The following is a 24,047-nucleotide window of genomic DNA, read 5'->3' on the forward strand; positions in this document are numbered from 1 at the left end:
CTCAGTGGGCGGGGAGAGCCAGCTTCTTTGATGTCACCTGGACGCCTGCTTCGGACCCAGCCCGCGAAGCCAGCGCCTGGCCCTCCCGTAGTCTTCAGGGCAGAGTCTGCTTGCTCACATTAGCCGCCCCCACCTCACATCTGATTGTCCCTTCTGGAAATCCAGGACTCTTCACAGATGATAGGATAATCAAAAGAACTGACATTTACAGGACACTTTAAGATTCTGCAACAAGCAGGTTAGGCAGGAGAGGACTGGGGCCGGGACTGGATCCTGCATATGAAGTCCCAAGACCTATGTGGCTTTGAACAAATCACTGGAGCTTTCTTCATCTGCAAATAAGGGGATTGGCCTAAATGACCCACAAAATCCCTTCCAGCACTAATTCTGAGTTCCAGGGTCCTCATCAGACCCTGCATTTGGCCTCACAACGATCCTGGGAAGTCAGTGCTATTCTCATTCCCATTTTACAGATGAGGAAACTGAGGCTCAGTGACTTGTCCAGTGTCACACAACTAATATGTGTCTGAGGGTAGGATTCAAACCCAGGGCTTTCTGATGAAGTCCAGAACTCCATCCACTAGGCCACACTGCGTTTTTGGCCCAGCTCAAATCTGGCCTTGTCCAGACTGACCTTTCCTGCCCCCACCCCAGCTTCGGATGCCTCCCGCCTGCAGAGTATGTTCCTGGTTAATTACAGGTTATCTCCTCATCAGCACCTCTGCTCCTTAAAGCCAGTGCCGTGTGTTACTGGTGTTTTTCCTTCCTTTGCAGCCCCATGATTTGCAGCACAGTCACACAGTAAGTACTTAATTAATGCTTGTTGACCAGTTATTTACATTCTGCATCTTCTGCAACCTTTCATGGACTTGTGGAGAAAGCTGAGGGCCTAAAGTCAGAGGACCCAGGTTTGAATCTTGCCTTCAGTGCTTCCCATCTGTGAGACCTTGGCCAAGTCACTGGTCATCTTTAGGCCTTGGTTTCCTTCTCTGTAAAGTAGGGAGGATGGAGTCAGTGACCTATGTCTAAAGAATCAACTAGAGGCTACCTGGTCATTAGGGAGCCTGGGATAACTAGGCCAACCTGCTGTGATGCTGGCTATTTCAAGCATCTCAACCATCTGATCAAATGGGCAGTGGGAGGATTCTGTCAGCCCCCCAAGGAGTCCTCAGGTTGGCTTATTTGTGGACTTCTTGGTTTGGTCTTTACACATGAACACTTTTAATGGAGGATTTCTAGAGCAGTCTTCCACCAGAGAGGCAGTGCCCCAGAATGGATAGATTACTGGCCAAGAAGACCCGAATTTGAGTCTCCCCATTGACACACACTCATCATGTGACCCTGGGTAAGTCACTTACTTTTCAGCAGACCAGGCAGGTCGCCGAGGGTCACAATTACAGATGAGATGTGACTCTTCATCCATGGAGGCAGCTTCTAAGTTGGAATTTGCCCCAGGCCCGGAATGGTCTCCCTTCTCCCCGCCACCCCTTAGAAGCCCAGATTTCCTTCAAAGATGAGCTTCCTACAGGCAGTCTTCCCCTCCTCCAACATTTACCTTTGATGTAGTTCATATGTATTTTGCATGTACATATATAGGTTCATGTCTCCTCTGACAGAATATAAGCTCTCTGAGGGCAGGGCCAATTCTTGTTTCTGTGTATCCTCAGGGATAAAAAGCATAGATGTGACACATTGTTTGTTGTTCATTTTCATTCATGTCTGACTCTTTGTGACCCCATTGAAGATTTTCTTGGCAAAGACGCTGGAGTGGTTTACCATTTCCTTCTCCAGCTCATTTTACAGATGAGGATCTGAGGTAAGCAGGGTTAAGTGACTTACCCAGGGTCATACAGCTAGTCGGTGTCTGAGACTGGATTTGAACTCAGGAAGATAAGTCTTCCTGACTCCTGGCCCAACATTGCACCCACTGGACCACCTTTGACACATTGTAGGCCCTTAATGAATACTAGTTAATTGATCAATACAGGCAAAATCAATCCAATCAATAAATCAGTCAACAAGCATTTATTAAGTTCCTACTATATGCCAGGCATTCTAAGTGCTCAGAATACATAGAAAGGCAAAAAGTTCCTGACCTCAAGGGGCTTAAATTTGAATGGGGGAGACAAAATACAAAAACTAGGCACATAGAGATGGAAAGAGTCCACCTCCAGTGCCTTGTCAGAGTGTGAAGGTGACCTGGGGCTCTCCAGGGCTCTGCCAGTGAAGCATGAGCCCACGTTGGTGCGACCAAGCTGGAAAGGATGAGTAGGGGGCAGGGTTGAGACGATGATCCATCTGGCTAATCTCTGGGATAGCTCTTGACAATTAGCTCCCAGGGGATGCCTTGGTGAATGACTCTCCAAGACCACAGACTAAATCCTAGATAGGCAGTGTGTGTGTGTGCGTGTGTGTGTGTGTGTGTGTGTGTGTGTGTGTGTGTGTGTATGTGTGTGTGAGACAGAAGAGAGACAGAGACAGAGAGAGAGACAGAGACAGAAAGACACACACACAGAGCCGCATTGATGAGGGGAGTCAATACTGAGCAGGGGACAGATACTTGAAGCGTCTCCCATTTGGAATGTATTTATCTCACAGCAATCTATATGAACATCTTCTCAACGAGCCCAGACCAGAAATAGGTGTGCTGACTTGCTAGCTCTGCCTGTGGAATGCTGTTCTGGAAGCAGCCAGCCTGAGACTAGAATGATCAGAAGCTGTGGGAGAATGCTTGTTCTTGCCAAACTAAAAGCTCAATTGCACACACTTTCTGAACTGGTTGGATGGGGATGGGCCACCCACCCAAATCCTCAGGGATCCAATCAGAGCTTATCTGAACATTTACACCATCAGGAGGAGGCAGAGGATGGACTGTCTAATTTTACGTTTACAAATCGCTAGTTAATCTTTAGCTTCTTTGCAGTTGAGGCAAAATTCAGTTCACTGGAAATGTTTGAGTAACAACCTTTTACATAGATGAGAAGATTGAGACTTAGAGAGGGGCAATGATTTACCCAAGGTCATATGGCTTATTATAACAGAGCCAGAATTAGAACCCAGGCAACCCAGGCTAGTGATATTTCTCTTAGCTTCACATGTGAAAGAAAATTTAAAAATAATAATGATTTTAATTATTCCCCTTCCAGGCAAGAACCCACCAAAAAGCAGATAATGACTCAATTAAAGAAACTTCCATAAAACAAGCATTTCTAAGTTCTATGTAGGATTCAAAACTCAGAGATATTCTCAGTGATTTCATTATTTCTCCAAACAGTTCTGTTCCCAGCCTCCCAGTTATTTCCCATTTTCTTACCTCTTTGCCTGCAGCATTCGTAGTAGAATGCAAGCTCCTTGCAGCAGAGGGCAGCACCTGTTTTCACTATCTCTGTGTCCCCAGTGCCTGGCAGAGTGCCTGGCACATAGTAGGTACTTAATACATACTTGCTGAGGTGAAGCTCGGTGTAGCCCTATCACTTCTCACACTGCCTAAATTGGAATCCCTGATGACTATTTAACAAGTGACTATGCATTTAGGTAGTTGATAGAAGTAAGATCTCATTAGTTCGTAGACAGGTGAACTTTGCCACATACTGCACATTTAGTCGAGAGCAGTGATTATGATGCTGAGATGTGAGAATAAGCTGCCCAGGTCTGTCTGGGTCTACTTGGAGCCTCTAACGGGTCACTGTGTCCCAGAATCTTAGGGGTGGATGGTAGCTCAGTGACCATCCTGCTCAGGACGTCACGGATGGAGAGCGCCCTCTGCAGCATTCCTGATCAGTGGTTAGCTGCTGCTTGGAAATGCCAGTGAAGGAAGAACCTGCTATCTCCTGAGGCAGTCCCTTTCCTTGCTGGGACAGCTTTTGTTGCTAGCAAGTTTCTTCTCACCTCAAACCTAAGTCTGCCCCTCTTTAACTTCAGCTCACTGTTCCTTGCTCTACCCTCTGGGGCCAAACAGAACAAAGTTAATGCCTCTTCCCCTTCAACCATTGAAGACATGTTGCTCTCTTCTTTCTCCTTAGCTTCATTTCCCTTCAGTCTAAGCATCCCCAGTTCCTTCACTTAGTCCACATATGGCCTCTGGAATTCAGAGAAATTCAGTCATTAGTAAATTGAGATGATTCTGTCTAATAGCAACCAATGAAGAGGAAGGAAAAAGAATATCTCATGGGCTGTTAGGTGTTTTTAGTCGGAACCACCAGTGACTGATTCCATTTTCCCACTAGTGATTTTGGTGTGGGGAGTACATGGCCCAAAGTCTCCCCTACACATCTCATTATTCAATAGGGACATTGTCAAGCCTATTCAGAAAATCAAATAGGGTATTTCAATCTCACTCATCCACATCTAGATGGCTTTTTTACAAGGTACGTGAATATACTCTGCATAGAGGAATATACAGTCATGTTTTATGAAAGTAAATTATAGTTAATCTCATTTTGAGACTTCCCAAGATACCTAAAGATACCTTGGAAGGTTTCAAAACTAGAGGTAATGAGAAGGCATGAAGCCATGAGTTGGAAGGGAACATGGACCTCTTGGTCCTACCTTTCCTTGTCGACAGCCTTCGGTGATCTCTACCCTTTCCACAGCATATTCCTTCATTCTAATTCTGTCCACTGGGGCCAGCCAGTGCAAGTATGGTGTCCCTTCCATCAGATAACCCTTTAAGTACAACAGGGGAATTCTCAGTTGTGCCTTGAGCCTTCTCACCAACAGCTTACACAGTCCCAATTTCTTCAAATGATAAGTCTCCCATCATCCTCCCTGCCTCCAGATTCATTCTTCTTCATCAGTGTTTTTCAAAAAGCTGTACAGCTCAGACTTGTAGGTGAAAAACCTACAGTGAAAACCCATTGGAGTCAGGGACGCTGGTTCTCATTTTTTTATATCTGTAAAAATGAGAGCTTGGTCTAGATGGCCTCTGAAGTCTTCCAGCTCCCAGCCTAGAACCTTAAGGTCTTGGGAACTGAAGACGTTACTCTCAATGTGGTTGGAGACATGCTCTAGATATGGCTGGAAAGCTGTGAGGCTACTCCACCTGAGGTCTAGGGTCTGAGCTTCTATGAATGCAGACTAAAAGTGTTCAAGCTTTGTCTTAGCAGCCAATGTTCTTGCAGCTACAGATCGCCAAAAGAGATTTGTGTGATAAATAGCACGGGCCATCCTCACGATCCAAGGAACGGGAAAAGGATGCCATGGAATAATAACGGATGACAGCTGGGCAGCCCGAGAGCTTCTGTAGCATCCAAGGGAAGCGGGAAGAACCTAAGGAAGTCTCCAGTGCCTTGAGCAGATACCCCATAGAGTACTTGTGGGGAAACATGAAAAGGACCAGAAGGAATGGGGGAGGGGGAGACATTAAAGGGCCGGGTCTGCGCTGGTGGTGATGGCAGAGGAAGTGCCCCTACCTAGGATATCACTCACTGGCCTTCAGAAGTCACTCAGGATCACACTGTTGCTTATTATGAAGCCTGTGGCCAATTAAGAGTCCCAGGTCTTGGGCCAGTGAATGACTCTCAAGGCAAGTCTTTAAAATTTTGTACTTGAATAGTTTAAATTTTGAACCAAACTGAAGGACTCTCCATTTATACCTACAGTAAGATCATAGATCTCTAGACGGAAAGCACCTTGGAAATTATCTAGTTCAATCTCCCTTCATTTTGCATATAAGAAAATTAAGAACCAGAGATGAAACAGCCTGCCCAATATGCCATATGTAGTTATGAGATCATGGATAGAGTGCTGGGCCTGGAATCAGGAAGATTTGTTTTCCTGGGTTCAAATCTAGCCTCAGACACTTATTAGCTGGGCAGCCCTGGGCTAGTCATTTAACCCTGTTTGCTTCAGTTTCCTCATCTATAAAATGAGCTGGAGAAGGAATGGCAAACACTACAATATCTTTGCCAAGAAAACCCTAAATGGGGTCGTGAAGAGTCAGGCACAACTGAAAATGACTGAACTATAACAACATTGTGAGATCATAGATCCTAGGCTGGAAGGCACTTTAGAAGTCATTCGGTTCAATGCTTTCATTTTCACAGATGAGTGAGCTGAGGTCCAGAAAAGTTAACTTGCTCAGTGTCACACAGTTAGTAAGTGTTGGAGGCAGGGTTCGAATGGCTCTATCTCCCACTCCCCCTCTACCTCTAAAGGGAAGCACTGGGATTAGAACTCAAGTACCTTGACTCTAAATTCTTGACTTAACTATTGGATTGAATCCTTGTTGCTGACTCAGGGCATTCTTTCCACTGATAACCAAGCTAGCAGGGAGGTCTGACTGCCTGCCCCACTCCTGCTGATCTGGCCTGTTATACCTGCCTGGCATCCATCCCCCAACTGATGATAAATACACTGGTGTTCTTTCTATGTAAGACACTTTGCCTGCCTCCCTCGAATGGTCTGGGGACAGCAGCATAGATGGCAGAAGGGGAGTTCTCACTCTTCATTCTGAGGATGACTCCTAGTTTCTCAACAATCTGAGAGGAAGACACAACTCCAATGACTCTCCATTTTACAGGTGAGGAAACTGAGGATGAGAAAAGATCATTTGGTTTCCCCAAGTCACACAACAAATAAGTATAGCGGGTAGGACCAGTACCCACATCTTTTGACCCAATGTCTACCTCTTATTGCTTCTCTGGTCATTGAGCACACATTTAGGACAAGTCAAATGATAATAACAATTCCCTCCACCACTCCAGTGCTGGTCCAAGGAGATGGCTTTGTGCCTTCTCTAGAAAATCTTCCAAACATCTGTGAAGACAGCAAGTGTTTATGAAAATACGTCAGGTCATGATTACTATAGGACACCTTTGAAGCTGAAAACACAGGAAGTCTGATGATACATTTTGAAAAGACAAATGCAGAGGACGCTAATTCCCATGATCACTAATGACCGTTTATGCTGGTGCAGCTTGCTTTCATCCCAGAGGCATTACAGTACTAATCAGGCTTTATGAAGCTGGCCAATGGATGAAGGGAGAGCAGGGTCACATGGGCTTGGGTTTCATGATGCCAACTATGTGGATACTCTAGTTATTAAATGGTTGTAGATGGACCCAGGAGGCAGGGCTCCTCTCCCCTTCACTGGTGCAGATTGTAACCTATCCAAGCCTTCTCCTCTTGCAGGACTGTCATCTACATCCTTACAAAAATCTTTCAGAAAGGACCCAGCTGAGAGGCTGGACACCAGGACAGTCATTGGGCTGGACTTCTCCCTCTTGTGACATGCCAGGCCCACCCTCTTCTCTGACACAAGTCTTTTATGCAGCTTCTTCTACTTGGGTCAGTGGTGGAGACGTGCCACAATCTACTTCCACCCCCCGCCCCATGCCTTTCCATTGCAAACAGGGACCATGAGAGGGGTAAAAACATAAAGCCTCTCAACAAAAAAAGGAAAATTGTAATGACCTATTAAAAAGCCAGCTACTCCCCAGGAACTGTCCAGGGGACCTAGGGAAGGACTGGCTTTTCCCACTGGATTTTGGTATCACCTGAACTGTATTTCAGTACCCAGAAATCTCTCCCTAGGAATTCCTGCTTGGCTTGGCATGCTGGGAGATCGCCTGCCTCACAGAGCAAAGGTCATGAACACAAACCTTTCTAAGCAGTGTAACTTTTGCCAAGCTCCTTCCAGATATAAACTTACTTGGATCTTACAGCAACTTTTTGAAGTTCTTTTATAGCTGAGGAAACTGAAGCTTACATAAGCGAAGTCATTTGCTCATGGGTCTTGCAGCTAGAAGGTGTCAGAAATGGGGTTTGAACCCAAAGCTTCTTGTACATCTTACGTCAGTAAGAAAAAGCTTCCTACTAGTTGGAGCTGTCTCCCACATTGGAGTGGACTGCCTCATGAAGGAACGGTTCCCCTGCATTGAAATTCTTCAGAGACTGGCTGACTGCTTCTCTAGGGCATGGGGCATTTTTTCTTGGGTGGAGTTTGTAGTTGATGGCCTCTGGTCTCTTCTGGCTTTGCAGTTCTGTAGCTCTTTCTTCATTTCTAAATGCGATGGCCTCATTCTTCATGCTTCTTCATCTCTGTACAATGTTCGACACTGTTGACCATCCTCTCCTTGTGGACACTGTCTGTTCTCTAGATATTTCATGATACTGCTTCCTCCTGGTTCTCCTCCTACCAGTCTGCTCCTTGCTCAGGGTCCTTGCTGGATCTACATACAGAGGATACCCACTAATGGGGCGTGTCTGCCAAGGCTCTGCCCTGGGCTCTTCCCTCTCAACATACTGTCCTACTGGGTGATGTCATGAGCTCCCCTCCATGCAGATTACTCTCACGGGCCCTAATCTCTCTCCTGAGTTCCTATTCCCCATCAGCAATTGACTTTTGGACATTTTCATATGTTGCAGACCATTCGTTATTGTCTGGTCTCAGCAGAACTGGGCATCATGAAAGAGTTTAGGAACCACCAACACTGAATGTGAGGTCATCTTCTCTTACTCCTCAGGGTCTGGCACAGAGATGCAGCTAGAGAGAGGATGCACAGCTTATAAAGAGGTTTTTAAAAATTTATGTTTCATTTTTTTCCCAATCAAAAGAGGTCTTAAGAGATGGAGACAGCTGGCCACCATTGGCCACACCAACCCCCCAGTTATCTACCCCTTTAGGAAATGACCCCTTTGGAGACAGTGGAACCCATCCCTGGGGGCCTTTTCAGCCCCTGACTTTGCTGGTGTCTGGAGGAGAGGACTTTCTCAGTCTGAAAAGACAGGAAAAGCAGAAATTGAACATGAATCTTGTCTCCTTTGTCCCCATGTCTGAATTCTGTGCCTTTGCAATAGGTATCTACTTACCTGGTGTGTTCTCCCTATTACCTATCATCTTCCCTAGCTTGTTTCAGGACCCAGCTCAAATTCCACCTTCTGCAGGAGGCCTTTCCTGGGGATCTCCCCTCCCCCAGATGTTAGTGCCTTGCCTCTGAGATAATTTTCCATGTACACAGTATACATCTGTGTGTGCACACATAGTTTTTGTGTACATAAGCATCCAGGTGGCACAGCAGATAGAGTGCTGGACTTGGAGTTAGCTAGACCTGAGCTCAAATCCTGCCTCAGACACTTACTAGCTGTGTGGCCTCAGATAAATAACTTATCCCCTTTTTGCCTCCACTGTAAAATACAGCCTTTCCAGGGTTGTGGTGAGGATCAGATGTGATCATATTTGTAAAGTGCTACAAATGCTAAAATTCTAATGATGTTAACTTCTTGACAGCACATAGTAGGTGCTTGTCTTTAGAATGCCAGACCCAAATTCCTTTCTGCCTTTTCTTACAAGTGATTCTGGGCTCGGGCTGGACAAAGCATCAGGTTCATGGGCACGTCTTGGGGGAGGGTCACTTGCGTCCCATTTCATTCTTCCAGAATAAGGATCCTATTAAAGTTTCCAGTATCATACCTTTAGAGCTAGAAGCCATCATAGAGAACATTCGGTCCAATTCCCTCATTTCATAGAAAAAGCCACTGGAGCCCAGGAAGGCTAATGCTTTAGCTTAGCCAGCCTCTTATTAGTGATTTGACAAAGATAGAATCAGGATTTGAACCTAGATCTTTTTAACTTACATCCAATGCTTTTTCTGTGACACCATGTTTCTCCTCTAGCCCTAGCACCCAAAAGCTCATATTCTCTGAATCTAGAACCCACCTCTCTCCCACCCAGGTATCACCTGGAGATAGCTGCTCTCCCAGACCTCAGGCCCTGGAGGTTCCCTGTTGGGTAAACAATCATTTGCATATATAGATACATAACATTTATTTCTATAGGGAACCCTTGTGGGCGGAAAGGAAGGAACAACATTCGTCATTCCTGTTGTTTGGCTCTGTCTGGGGACTGAAAAACAGAGCAGGAACTAGCTGGGCCTACGTGATTCCATCTGAGGGTGTCAACATCTGTCTCTGCCCCTGAGGTGCCTGATCTCAGGGTTCTGCACTGGTCCCAGAGCCAGAGATGGCACAATCACTGTCCCAGCCATTCCCAGCCCCCAGATTCTCGTTATCGTGATTCACCTCCCCCCAGTGGGGGCTGCCTTCTCCCCCATCCCCCCAGCCCTGTCTCAGCCCAAGCTCTTTGCCACACCCCCTTCTTTTTTATTTTTCACTCTTTGTCCAGACCAGTGACTTTATCAGGTAGCACCCACAAGGGGACTGCCTCCATCAAGGGAACCCAACACCAGCCCCACAGTTTCTAGTCTTCAAAGGGTACCCGGGCACTGATTCACCTTGAGTCACACAGCCAGCTTGTGTCAGACTGTTCAGGACTCGAACCCATGGCCTGACCACAAGGTCAGCTCTCTCTCCACTCAGACACACTGTCCCCTCTAAGAGTCCCCTTCTTGTCCCTCTATGCCATCCTTCAGTGATTAATCATCATGGAATGTGGGTCAGCACCATCTCCGAGATGGCAAGGATCTCGTCCAACTGGTAACTGAACAACACCCACCACCCCCAACCTTCTTCAACATACCAGAGAAATGGTCAGCCAGTCTTTGCTTAAATACCTCCAATGAGGAGGCACTCATTACCTCCCAAGGCAGACCTACCTGGGGATGTCTCTCCTTTCTAGCAGAAGCTTCTCCTGCCAACAAGCCTTAATCTTCTTCTTTGTAATTTCTCCTCATTGTTCCTGGTCCTAGTCTCTGGGGACAAGAAGAAATAAAACTGATCCCCTTTCTAGGGAATGACCTTTTGAATATTTGAAGACAGCTACCAGTCTGGCTTGGCCACTGAGCTGTGTGAGCCTGGACGAGTCACGTGATGTTCCTGAGCCTGTTTCTGCATTAATGAAATAAGGCTATGCGTACAGTAGAAAGAGCACTGAATTTAAACTCAGGACTTGGGTTTAAATTCCAGCTCAGAAATTTACTAGCTGTGGGACTTTTGGTGAGAGCTCTTTTCTCTTTTGTCCCCACCCCTGTACCCCACATGAACACCAGCCTAGAGGCAGCTAGATGGCACAGTTAGCAGAGTCCTGGGCCTGGAGTCATGAAGATCTGAGTTCAAATTCAGCCTGTGTAACCCTGGGCAAGTCACTACGTTGTTGTCTCAGTTTCCTCAACTGTAAAATGGGCATGATAATAGTACCGACTTTCCAGGATTATTGTAAGGATCAAAAGAGATAAGGATTGTAGCGTTTAGCTTAGCACGGAGCCTGGAACATAGGTGCTTGACAAACGCTTAGCACTGTCCCGCCCACCCACCTGAGAAGATGTGCTTGGGTGACAAAGCACATGGGGAAAGAAGAACCCTGAAACAGCAGTTATTCCAGGACCCAGAAGCAAGGGCCAAGTTCTTGGAGCCGCCAGGTAGACCCATTGCCCCAGGTGCCAGAGTGGAGGCCTCCAGAGGAATGGTGAAGATGGACGCTGGATTCAGCAGAATTTGGACTTTCTGTGCGAAATCACAGACCTTAAGCCTGCGCTTACTTGAGCAAAAAACTCCAGCAGGTGGCAGTGCAGCCTCTGCTTGAAGACCTCCGATGATGGGGAACTCAGTACAACCAAGGTCAACCCTTCCACTTCTGGGTAGGTCTTGTTGTTGGGGAATTTTTCCTGACTTCAAGTCGACATTTGGCTGAATGGATAAATATCCACTTACTTCCCCAACTCTGCCTTTTGGAGATCAGCAGAACAAGCATTATCCATCTTCCTTGGGACAGCCCATGGAGCTCTTGAAGGCAGCTGTCTGCTCTGAGTCGTCTCCAGACCCAAAATCCTCAGTTCTTTGAGCTGACACTTATTTGGCCTGACGCTTGTGCACCCCTTCTGGACACCATCTAGCTTACAGGGGTGGGAACCTGCGGCCTTAAGCCCACGTGTGGCTTTGCAGGTCCTTAAGCGTGGCCTCTTAACTTAATCTAAATTGATTTATTCTGTAAAATCGTGATTCAGTGAAAAGGTCACACTTGAGGACCTAGAAGACCACATGTGGCCTTAAGGCTGCAGGTTCCCCACCCTTGGTAGCATGTCAAGACCCTTTCTAAAGAGTGGTGTCCAGAACTGGTCACAGTCCTTTAGAAGTGGTGTAACCAGGGCCTCTATCTCCTCCTGTATTCCAGACTCAGGGGAGGAGGTGGTCTTTAGCCTTAGAAAAGCCAGTCCCTCTCTTGGAACCCTTCCTCTCTCCTCTCAGTTTGTCCCTCTGATGATTACCCCCCCTCCTCCTCCTCCTCCTCCTCCTCCTCCTCCTCTTCTTCTTCTCTCTCTGTCTATCTCTTGGTCTCATTGTCTCTCTCTCAATCTCACTCTCCCTATTTTTGTCTCTTCCCCCCCCCATCTTTGTCTTTCCACCTCTTGGACTCCCTGTCTTTCTGTCTCTGTCTCTTTAATGTTCAATCTTTCTTTATCTACTGACTCTTTCCCTGCTGCCTACAGACATGCTTAGATCTACATTATGAGGCCAGGGAAGTCCAAGACACAGACGCAGAAGAGGTGAATGACTCCCAAATTCCTACAGGCAAAGCCTCAAAGAAAAACATAGTTTGCTCACAGGATCAGTTAGAATTCCAAGAAGAAATCATGCAAGAGATACAAAATGAATTTTAAATGGTGTTATGAGTGAAATGAGAATTGAGGAAAGAAGTGGAAAGGAAATAAGATCTATGGATTGAGTTCCCATGGGCTCAATTATCATCTTTACACAGATGCTCCCAAATCTGTATATCTAGTCCTCTCTTTCTTGAGCTCCAGTCCTGAATCACCAATGCCTGATGGACTTTTCCATCTGATGATCCTGTAAACACCTGAAAGTCAACATGGCCAAGACTAAACTCACCACCTTCCCCCTTAACACTCTTCCCATCTTCCATCTCCTCCCAAACATTGGAGTTATCCTGGATGCCTCTCTCTCCCTTACATCACCACCAATCCAAATATTTGTTAAATCTTTGTTGTTTTTACCTTTACAATATCTCTGACCTTTACTACCTTCTATCCTCCTACCCATCACAGAATCACCATCCTAGTTGTGGCCCCTCTCACTAGCTTCCTAACTCTACAATCTAGCTTCACCCTCAAGATTTCAGCTCTTTCCAAAAGTTATCCATGATGTTTTCATTGCCAAATCCAACGGCCTTTTCTTAATGCTTATCCTTCTGGACCCCTCTGTAGACTTTGACACTGTAGAGCATCCTCCCCTCCTTGATACTCTCTTCTCTCTAGGCTTTTGGGGCACTACTCTTTCCTGCTTCTTTTCCTGCCTATCTGACTGCTCCTTCTCAGTCTCCTTTGCTGAGTATTCTCATGCCCACTAACCATGGGGGTTCCACAGGGCTCTGTCCTGGTCCTCTTCTATCTTCCCTCTCTCCTGCTTATCGGCTCTCTTGGATTCAATGATTATCTCTATGCTGATAATTCTCAAATCTACGTTTCCAGTCCTAAGCCCTCTCCATTCTCACATCACCAGCTGCCTATTTGATACCTTGAAATTGATGTCCAGTAAACATCTGCAACTCCACCTGTCCAAAACAGAACTCATTATGCTTCCACTCCAAATCCTTCTCACTTTAAAACTTCCCTACTATTGTCAAGGGCACCACCATCCTCCCAGCTCCCCAGCCTCTATGCGTTAACCTTGACTCCCCATTATCTCTCATCCCTCCACATTCAATGCTAAGGCCTGTTGATGTCACCTTTGCAATATCTCTTGAATGTGCCCCTTCTCTACTCTCACATTTTTTTTATAATTTTATTAATTTATTTTGATTTACCAACAATCACTTCCATATGCTTTTGAGTTGAACATTTTTCTCCCCTTTCTTACCACCCACCCTCCCCAAGATGGTGTACAATCTGATATAGGCTTTACATTTACATACCCATTAAACATATTTTCACATTAGTGAAGTTGTAAGTAAAAATTAAAACCAATAAGAGGGACCATCAGAAAGATGAAACAAAACTCAACAGAAGGTAAAAGTAAGTGAGAGCGATTCAACTTCCATAGTTCTTTCTTTGGATGTGGACAGCATTTTCCATCCGAGGCCTCTGGAGATGTCTTAGATCCTGTAATGCTGAGAAGGGTTCAGTTTAACAATATTAGTCATTGCATAATGTGGCTGTTATGGTGTACAAATTCATCTTGGTTCTGCTCACTTCACTCATACAAGTCTTTCCAGGTTTTTCTGAAGTCAGCCTGTTCATCATTGCTTATAGCACAATAGTATTCCATTACATTCATATACGACAACTTGCTCAGCCATTCCCCAGTTGATGGGCATCCTCTCAATTTCCAATTCTTTGCCACCACAAAAAGAGCTGCTATGAATATTTTTGTACATGTGGGTCCTTTTCCCATTTGTTTGATCTCTTTGGGATATAGCCCTAGAAGTGCTATTGCTGGATCAAAGGGTATGCACATTTTTGTAGCCCTTTGGGCATAGTTCCAAATTGTTCTCCAAAATGGTTGGATCATTTCACAACTCCACCAACAATGTATTAGTGTTCCAATTTTCCCACATCTTCTCCAACATTTATCATTTTCCTGTTTTGTCATGTTGGCCAATCTGATAGGTGTGATGTGGTACCTCAGAGTTGTTTTGATTTGCATTTCTCTAATCAATAACGATTTAGAGCATTTTTTCATATGACTATAGATGGCTTTAATTTCTTCATCTGAGAACTGTCTGTTCATATCCTTTGACCATTTATCAATTGGGGAATGGCTTGTGTTCTTATAAATTTGTCTTAATTCTCTATATATTTTAGAAATGAGGCCTTTATCAGAAGACTGGTTGTAAAAATTCTTTCCCAATTTTCTACCTTCCTTCTAATCTTAGTTGCATTGGCTTTGTTTGTGCAAAAACTTTTCAATTTAATGTAATCAAAATTATCCATTTTGCTTTTCATAATGTTCTCTATCTCCTGTTTGGTCATGAATTCTTCTGTTCTCCATAGATCTGATAGGTAAACTATTCCTTGTTCTCCCAGTTTACTTATGGTATCAGCCTTTATATCTAAGTCATGAACCCATTTTGACTTTATTTTGGTATATGGTGTGAGATTTGGGTCTATGCCTAGTTTCTGCCATACTCTTTTCCAGTTTTCCCAGCAGTTTTTTTCAAAGAGTGGGTTCTTATCCCAGAAGCTGGGGTCTTTGGGTTTATCAAATAATAGATTACTATAGTCATTGACTACTGTGTCTTGCATATTTAACCTATTCCACTGATCCACCTCCCTATTTCTTAGCCAGTACCAAGCAGTTTTGATGATTGCTGCTTTATAATACAATTTAAGATCTGGAATTGCTAGGCCACCTTCCCCTGCATTTCTTTTCATTAGTTCCTTTGATATTCTGGACCTTTTGTTTTTCCAAATGAATCTTGTTATTATTTTTTCTAACTCTATAAAATAATTTTTGGTAGTTTGATTGGTATGGCACTGAATAAGTAAATTAGCTTAGGTAGGATTGTCATTTTTATTATATTAGCTGGCCTACCCATGAGCAACTGATGTTTTTCCAATTATTTAGATCTGATTTTATTTGTGTGAAAAGTGTTTTGTAATTGTGTTCATAGAGTTCCTGGGTTTGTTTCGGAGGTAGACTCCTAAATATTTTATAATGTCTACAGTAAGTTTAAATGGGATTTCTCTTTCTATCTCTTGCTGTTGGGCTTTGTTGGTAATATATAGAAATGCTGATGATTTATGTGGGTTTATTTTATAGCCTGCAACTTTGCTAAAGTTGTTTATTATTTCAAGTAGTTTTTTACTTGATTCTCTAGGATTCTCTAAGTATATCATCATGTCATCTGCAAAGAGTGATAGCTTTGTTTCTTCTTTGCCTATTCTAATGCCTTCAATTTCTTTTTCTTCTCTTATTGCTAAAGCTAAGGTTTCCAGTACAATATTGAATAACAGTGGTGATAATGGACATCCTTGTTTCACCCCGATCTTATTGGAAATGCTTCTAGCCTGTCCCCATTACATATAATGCTTGCTGAAGGTTTTAGATAATGCTATTTATTATTTTAAGGAAGACTCCATTTATACCTATGCTTTCTAGTGTTTTTAATAGGAATGGGTGTTGTATTTTATCAAAAGCTTTTTCTGCATCTATTGAGATGATCATGTGGTTTCTGTTGGTTTTGTGTTGATATGCTCAATGATGCTGATAGTTTTCCTAATATTGAACCAACCCTGCATTCCTGGTATAAATCCTACCTGGTCATAGTGTATTATTCTTGTGATAAGTTGCTGCAATCTATTTGCTAGTATTTTGTTTAAAATTTTTGCATCTATGTTCATTAGAGAAATTGGTCTATAATTTTTTTTCTCTATTTTGACTCTTCCTGGTTTAGGTATCAACACCATATTTGTATCATAAAAAGAATTTGGTAAGACTCCTTCTTCACCTATTTTCCCAAATAGTCTATATAGTATTGGAATTAATTGTTCTTTAAATGTTTGATAGAATTGCATGTAAATCCATCTGGCCCTGGAGATTTTTTCCTAGGGAGTTCATCAATGGCTTGTTCAATTTCTTTTTCTGAGATGGGGTTATTTAAGTATTTTACTTCCTCTTGTTAATCTGGGCAATTTATATTTTTGTAAATATGTATCCATTTCACTAAGATTGTCAAATTTGTTGGCATATAGTTGGGCAAAATAATTCCTAATTATTGTTTTAATTTCCTCTTCCTTGGTGGTAGCTTCACCCTTTTCATTCTTGATACTAGTAATTTGGTTTTCTTCTTTCTTTTTTTTTTAATTAAATTAACCAAAGGCTTATCTATTTTATTGGTTTTTTCATAAAACCAGCTCTTAGTTTTATTTATTAGTTCAATAGTTTTCTTAATTTCAATTTTCTTAATTTTTCTTTGGTTTTTTCAATTTTCTAATTTTTGTGTTTAGTTGAGGATTTTTAATTTGTTCTTTTTCTAGTTTTTTTAGTTGTATGCCCAAGTCATTAATCTCCTCTTTTTCTAGTTTATTTATGTAAGCATTTAGAGATATAAAACTTCCCCTAAGAACTGCTTTCGCTGCATCCCATAGGTTTTGGTATGTTGTCTCATTATTGTCATTCTCTTGAATGAAATTATTGATTGTTTCTATGATTTGTTGTTTGACCCAATCATTTTTTAGGATTAGATTATTTAGTTTCCAATTATTTTTTAGTCTATCTTTCCATGGCCCTTTATTACATATAATTTTTATTGCATCATGATCTGAAAAGGATGCATTTAATATTTCTGCTTTTCTGCATTGGATTGTGAGGTTTTTATGCCCTAGTACATGGTCAATTTTTGTGTATGTGCCATGTACTGCAAGAAAAAAGTATATTCCTTTCTATCCCCATTCAGTTTTCTCCAGAGGTCTATCATACCTAACTTTTCTAATGTCTATTCACCTCCTTAACTTCTTTCTTGTTTATTTTGTGGTTAGATTTCTAGTGCAGAGAGGGGAGGTTCAGGTCCCCCACTAGTATAGTTTTGCTGTCTATTTCTTCCTGTAACTCCCTGAACTTCTCTCTAAGAATTTGGATGCTATACCATTTGGTGCATATATGTTTAGTAATGATATTACTTCATTGTCTATGGTGCCTTTTAGCAGGATGTAGTTTCCTTCCTTATCTCTTTTGATTAGATCTATTTTTGCTTTTGCTTTGTCTGAGATCAGGATTGCTACCCCTGCTTTTTTTACTTCAGCTGAGCATAATATATTCTGCTCCAGCCTTTTACCTTTACCCTGTATGTGTCACTCTTTTTCAAATGTGTTTCCTGTAAACAACATATTGTAGGATTATGGTTTTTAATCCATTCTGCAATCCATTTCCATTTTATGGGAGAGTTCATCCCATTCACATTCACAGTTATGATTACTATCTGTGTCTTTTTCTCCATCCTTTTCCCCCCATTTATGCTTTTTTTCTCCTTTTTCCTTTCCCCCCTTCACTAGTGTTTTGCTTTTGACCACCACCTCCTTCAGTCCCTCCCCCTTTTATTATCCCTTTCCCTTTTCTTCCCCTTTAGTCTTACTGCTTCTTCCCTCCCTTCTTCCCCCCTTTTCTTTCCCCCCTCCCTTTTCTTTCCCCTTTTCCCTCCTACTGCCTATAGGGCAAGTTAGATTTCTATACCTAACTGATTATGTTATGCCCTTCTTGAGCCAAATCTGATGAGAGTAAGGTTCAAACAATGCTCCCCCCCTTCTTTCCCTCTGCTGTAATAGGATTTTGTGTCTTTTCCTGTAATGTAATTTACCCTTGTCTGCCTCCTCCTTTCTCAGTACATTTTCTAAGATCAGATTGATCCACTTATTTGGATCCATTTAACCCACTTGATTAGATTTTTTTTTATCATTACATCAAAGTCAACTAATATCCACCCTCTTTATGTATACTCCTTTAACATGGTGTAATAACAATACAGTTCTCAAGGGTTGCAAGTGTCATATTCCCTTGTAGGGGTTTAAACAGCCCCCCCCTTATTAACAACATATTGTATCTTTGTCCCATTTACCTTTTTAAGTCCTTCTTGAGTCCTGTACTTGAAGATCAAATTTTTTGTTGAGCTCTGGTCTTTTTATCAGGAAAGTTTGGAAGTCTCCTATTTTTGAATATCCACTCCTCCCTTGAAAAATGATGCTCATTTTTGCTGGGTAATTGATCCTTGGCTGCATTCCAAGCTCCTTTGCCTTATGGAATATCATGTTCCGCACCCTGCGGTCTTTTAATGTAGAAGCTGCAAGGTCCTGTGTAATCCTGACTGTGGTTCCATGATATTTAAATTGTTTCTTTCTGGCTGCTTGCAGCACCTTCTCTTTCATCTGGTAATTTTGGAATTTTGCTATTATATTCCTTGGTTGTCAATTTGGGATCTCTTTCAGGTGGTGATCGGTGGATTCTTTCTATGGTTATTTTCCCTTCTGGTTCTAGGACTTCTGGGCAGTTTTCCTTTATGATTTCCTGAAAGATACTGTCCAGGCTCTTTTTCTGATTTTCAGGTAGTCCAATAATTTTTAAATTGTCTCTCCTGAGTCGATTTTCCAGGTCGGTTGTTTTACTGATGAGGTATTTTACATTTTCATCTATTTTTTCATTTTTTTGTTTCTGTTTGACTGATTCTTGCTCTCTCATAGAGACATTAGTTTCCATTTGTCCAATTCTAGTTTTTAACAGATTGTTTTCTTCTGTTAGTTTTTGTTCTTCCTTCTTCAATTGGCCAATTGTGGTTTTTAGGGACTTGTTTTCTTCAGTGTATTTTTTTCCAATTGGCCAATTGTATTTTTGAAGGACTCTTCTACCTCTCTCATTTGACTATTAAAATCCTTCTTGAGCTCTTCTAAGAAGGCTTTTTGGGCTTCAGACCAGTTCATATTCCCTTTTGTTGTTGCAGATGTGGGTTTGTTGACAATGTTGTCCTCTTCAGAATTTCTGTCTTGATCTTCACTCTTCTCATAATATGAATCTATGGTACTTTCTTTTTACTCATGGTGTTTCTTTATTCCCTGGCCTTTAAAGAGATTGAGCTCTCCTGCTGGGGAACAGAGGGCACTGACCCAAGCTTCTTGTGTTGGGAGCCTAGGTCTTGGTCACTGGCTTTGTGTGCTGGGGCCTCTTATGTGGCAATTGGAGGCTGTAGGTTTCTGGCAGCTTACCTCTGTTGGGCTGGAATCAGCAAGGCTGGAACTTTCAGGCAATTCTAGGTTGCCTGCTTTTCCTTTCCTTTAGCTTTCTTCAGCTCCTTTTAGATGGGTGCTGCAGGGTTTTATCTGCCTGGGGCCCCTGCAGTGTTGTCTCCCTCTTTCTGCTAATGCACTGGGAGATTCCTTTGGTAGAGTGCCGAGGCACCTGGTGGTTTTCTGAGCTGGTTTCCACCGGTTCCCCCCCCCTCACTGAGGCACTCAGAGGTCCAGGTGTTGGTGTTTGCCTGTTATACCACCTGGGCTTCAGGATTTCTTCACAATTGGAGGCTGCAGGGCTCCGACAGCTTATCTGGAGTTGGGCTGCAGTCAGCAAGGCCAGGGCTTTAGGAAGCCTTTAGGTTGCTTTCTTCACCTCCTTTCAGATGAATGCTGCAGGGTACTTATCTGCCTGGGGCCCCTTGTAGTTCTGCCTCCCTTATTTTTGCTGAGGCACTGGGAGACCCATTTGCTGGGCTGCCGCACTGCTGCTCCCCATCTTTCTTCCAGTTCAGCTCTTCCAGGGTTTTTTCTGGGATGATATTTTCTGGGTTTTCAGAGGTTGGTAGGGGAGAGTGAGAGCGACTACCTTTTCACTCCGCCATCTTGGCTCCTGGAAGAGAACCTCCTCTAACATTTCTAACCCTGTGGTGTTGGCCTTCATCTTCTTATGCCTGAACTATTACATTCTAGTGGATCAGCCTGCCTAAAGTTTCTCCCTCTGCTGTTCCAACCTTCATTCAGCCACCAAAGTGATTTTGCTAAAGCTCAGTTCAAACCATATCTTCTCTCTATTCAATAAAATGCAGTGGCTTCCAGTCACCTCCAGGATCAAATACAAGACCCCTTTTTTGGCATTCAAAGTCATTCATAACTGGCCTCCCTGCCTCTTGTTCCACCTTCTTACATTACACATAATGGCCCCCATTGTGCTTTGATCCAATCATACTGGCTTCCTCCCTGTTCTACAAACAAGGTGCTATGTCTCTTGATTTGGTCACTTTCACTGGCTGTCTCCCATGCCTGGAATGCTCTGCATCCTTCCTTCTGCCTCCAGGCTTCGCTGGCTTCCTTCAAGTCCAAGATAAAATCCCACCTTGAGGTTTTGGCAGCCTCTTCTTAATTCCCCTTAGTATTAGTGGCGTCTCTCCCAATCATTTCCAGTTTGTCCTGTTTCTGGCTTGTTTATACATAGTTGTCTGCACATTGTCTGCTCTGTTAGACTGTGAGCTCCTCGAGGGCAGGGACTTTCTGTTGCCTTTCTTTGTGTCCCCAGCACTCAGCACAGCGCCTAGCACGTAGTAGGTGCTTGGTGGTCCTTACCCCTTCTCATCTGGGTGATTGTGGTTGCTTGTCCCCGTCTCTCTTCAACCATCATCCACAAAGCAGCCCGATGGACGTTGTAGGTGAGTGGGCCCAACTGTGTCATTTCCAAGTTCAGTACATCTTGCTGGCTCCCTACTGTCTCTAGATTAAATAACAATCCCTTTATCTGGCATTTAAATCCCTCCAGGATCCGGCCCCAGCCTATCTTTCCAGACTTATCTCACTAGTCTACTTACTCCACACATTCCCCCTGCCTCATGGAGTCACTCACTACCTTCCTTCAAGGCTCAGCTGAACCGTGACCTGTGAGGGAACTGTGGGAATTGAGTGAACCAGCCTGACTCCATCTTGTGACTCAGTTCTGGGTCTAACTCAGTTCCTTTTCTATCAAAGTATGGGACCTGTTCAATTCCTGTCTTGTGAGAAAACTTCATTGCATTGTTTGAACCTAGCCCGGCAAGGCTGGGAAGCTGGACCGCTCCACCCGCTGCTTAAAGACCCTTACTTAACCGAGGACCTGGGTTACACTGCCCAGAAACCAGGTCACATCCAAAGACTGATTCAAGGAGCTTTCTCTCAACTGTATATCTCAAGCAGCCCATATGTCTTATCTGAAAACTGGCCCTGCATTGATCAGTCAGTTACTGTTTCCATGTTCCTTTGATTGAATACAGATACTTGGGGAGGGGGGGAAATGAGACACCTTTTTTATCTCAGGGATTGCACCTGTTTGCTCTCCCCCTCCCAATTTGTAAAGTCCCTAATCTTTCCTCCAATTAGAAATCAGATGACCCAATCTTGTATGCTGGTTTCTATCCTGTTAATTGTTTTCTTTTAATGCATAAACATCTGTCTTCCCCTGTATTCAGGGTCCAGCCGCAAACTAAGGAGGCCTGGTTCTGGTTTGTTTGGCAACGGGCATACATTGCTTAATAAATCTATCTGCTCAGAAACTCAACCTTTGTTTCCTCAGGCATGTCAGATTCCACAGGCTCCACCTGCTACATGTGGCCATTCTTTATACCAGCAGATTATATGGTTAAGCTGCAACAACTCTCAGATTGTTTTATATTTACTTTGTATCTACTTTGTATTCATTTATGCCAATGAGTGTTCTCCACAGTGCCCAGTGCCTGGCACATAGTTACACTGAATCGATTTAACTGGAATTATTATCATTCCCAGGTGAATCAACAGAGGCTCAGAGAAATGAAGTAAATACATTGTGTCAGAGTCCGGAATCAAGAGATCTTGACTCCAAGCCCTAGTTTCTTTCCAAAGAGCATGTTATATATTGATTGCATATAAAATCAAGGCTACTGTATTTACAATCCTGTAGATTAGAGTTTGGGAAGAGTTCACTCTTACCACAAGAGGGCACTGTCCTTCAACTCTGTTCTGCAGTTTTACAATTCTATTCATTTGATTTGGTTCTAATTGTCTACATCAGTCTCTATATCTTAGGTCCTTCACTCATCTGTCTATTCCTTTTTGTATCTATATCCTTAGTCACTGGACTCCAAGTGAGGAGCAGCCCAGACAGCCTGCAGAGCAATTGAAGTTAAGCGAAGGAAATAAATGTTAACATTGCATAATAACAGAGAATGTTGTTGTTCAGTCATTTCAGTCGTATCTGACTCTTTGTGACCCCATTTGGGGTTTTCTTGGCAAAAATATGGGAATGGTTTGCCATTTCCTTCTCCAACTCATTTGACAGATGAGGAAACTGAGGCAAACTGGGTTAAAATGACTTGTCCAGGGTCACATAGCTCATAAGTGTCTGAGGCCAGTCTTCCTGACTCTAAGCTGGGTGCGTTATCCACTGCATCACCTAGTTGCCCTTGTAAATCTTAAATGACAGCAAATCTTTGCATTTCCAGGCCACTTGAAGGGGCTAATATCTAAGTCCAACCTCCTTTGTTTTCACCAATGAGGAAACTAAAGCCAACCATTTTTTGATACTGTTGAGCGAGGCTAGATCTTTTCTTTAGGAACTCTTTTCCTGAAAGATGGCTTCATACCTTATATTATTACAGAGTAATGGGCAGTTTCAAAGTATTCAGATTTAGGTGTCTGGCTCTGAGGCCATTTCTCTTTTCTGTGCATCATGCTGTCCAAATTGTACAAGGCAGTTGTTGTGATTCATGATCATTATAATAGGAGAGGCTGCATGCAGCTGTGACTAGAGAGCTGCCCTTAGAGTCAGAAACATCTGGCTAGGTGTGTGACCCTGGGCAAGTCACTTCTTTTCTCTTTGCTTCCATTTTCTCATCTGTAAAAGGGGACAATTGATAGCACCTATTTCCCAGTGTGTTGTGAGAAGAAAATCTGATATTTGCAAAGCACTTTGCAATATAAATTCTCATCATTCTTATTGTTTTCATCTCCTACTTAATGGCTCCCTATTTATTGCCTCCAGGATAAAGCACCACATCATTTGTTTGACATTTCAGGTGCTTCAGCACTCGGCCCTTTCCTACCTTTCTAGTCTTCCTGGAAGTCTCCCATTGCCTCCCTCCTCACACTCTCCTCAGCAGACATCCTACGAGTCTCTTTGCTGCTCCTCATACACAGCACCCTTTGTCCTGGCTGACCCCCAGGCCTGGACTGAGTCCCCTCCCCATCCCTACCTCTTGGGAGCCCTGATTTGCCTTCTAGACTCAGCTCCAGCACCACATGCTTCATGAAGCCCTTCCTGATCATCCCCCATTCCCCAGCTCCTTGGGGTCCCCCTCCTGTAGCTATTTTGCATTCATTTAACTTATACTCCTATGTGCTCCCTTATCCCCATTATTAGAGTGTAAGTTCCTTGAGGGCAGAGATTATTCTGGCTTTTTCTTTATATCTCCACTGCCTAGCACAGTGCCTAGCCAGGGTAAGGGTTTATTAAGTGCACATTAATTGACTCATTGGAAGACCCAGAATGTGAATCTAAATCTTCCAGTTCTAAGATAAATGATCTCTCTGCTCCATCATCATTATCATCTCAAGTAATATTTATTTAACAATTTTAAGTTTATAAAATCCTTTATTTATATTACCTTATTTGAACTTCACCATAATCCTGGGAAGCAGAGGGGAGGAGAATATTCTAAC

Source organism: Phascolarctos cinereus, unplaced genomic scaffold (genome assembly GCF_003287225.1).
Source record: "Phascolarctos cinereus isolate Bilbo 61053 unplaced genomic scaffold, phaCin_HiC Scaffold_3;HRSCAF=262, whole genome shotgun sequence".
In the NCBI taxonomy this organism is placed as follows: domain Eukaryota; kingdom Metazoa; phylum Chordata; class Mammalia; order Diprotodontia; family Phascolarctidae; genus Phascolarctos; species Phascolarctos cinereus.